Raw genomic sequence first — 1,273 nt, forward strand, 5'->3', positions numbered from 1 at the left:
AACATGAACATGAACTCTGTACCCTTCTTGGAGTGTAAGAGGATATGTGGATTCCCTTGGTCATCACACACCAGTGCAACAGTGTCCGGTTCCTTCTGCCTCCACTGGGGCTCCAGAATACTCCACCCGATAATAGCCTTCTCTCCTGGACAGGAAGCCACAGCTCAGTGGTGGAGTAGGTGGAGCATGTACCTCCACCCATCCCAGATCATCCCCCACTGAAACGCTGTGATGGGGCATGAAGATGCCTCCTGTCTACCAGTGGAGTGTCTGCTGCAGTTCCTTATGCCTGTAGATCATACACACCCATCACACGTCATGATGAAGCAGACAGCTGGGTCAGGACCCTGGACTGCTGGAGAGACACAAACAGGCTTGTGGGCTTGATGGAAAATGTTGTTATCTACTGCATCTGAATGTGTTCTCTGTGCTGAGTGTATTCACTGCGTCTTTAGTGACGCTTGTGCCATTTTTAGGACATTTGCCTTGCAGAAAAGCCCATTATATAAAAGGTTCCAAGCTTTAAAAAAGGTTTCCAGTTCTGTATATATATTTTTAACTTTGAAATGAGCATCAGAGGAACATTCCATGCAGGAACATGGTGCTTTCACACCATGAAGAGGAATATAGGACACATAAATATAGAAATACAGAAAGAGAAAAGAAAGAAAGAAAGAAAGAAAGAAAGATAGATAGATAGATAGATAGATAGATAGATAGATAGATAGATAGATAGATAGATAGATAGATAGATAGATAGATTGTCATTGTTGCATCCTCGTCTATGTATAGAACCTTGAGGAACAAATATGGATCAATTATTACAAAATACAAACTGGAGTTGAGTTTCACCTTAAATTGTAAGTTCCGCCTCAGAGAACTTACATAACTTCCTTTCTGAATATTTTTTAGTTGGCCCAGATGAAATAAAAGATAAAGCTGCCATGGTCAAGCAGCACAAAGTTTTTATGTTTGTGTATTTGAAAGCTTAAATGGAAATATATCTGTCCAGGTTTATGCCACTATATTCAGTTCGGCTGCTCAAGTCTGCAATGCTCTGAAATATCATAATCAAAAAAGTCTGCAGCCCTTGGCAGTCTGGACCTGTGTCTTTTAATGATGGCTTCATTCTTATTGCTGAGCTATAACTCGTGTTTTCAGTGTGAGGGTTCTTGCTCCATACCTAAAATACGGCCAGGGTTGATACGACATAAGTTCGATTACCGGTTCATAATGATTTTAGTATTTTTATGTCTGATGGTAAATCCAATTG

Source organism: Brachyhypopomus gauderio, unplaced genomic scaffold (genome assembly GCF_052324685.1).
Source record: "Brachyhypopomus gauderio isolate BG-103 unplaced genomic scaffold, BGAUD_0.2 sc127, whole genome shotgun sequence".
Lineage (NCBI taxonomy): Eukaryota > Metazoa > Chordata > Actinopteri > Gymnotiformes > Hypopomidae > Brachyhypopomus > Brachyhypopomus gauderio.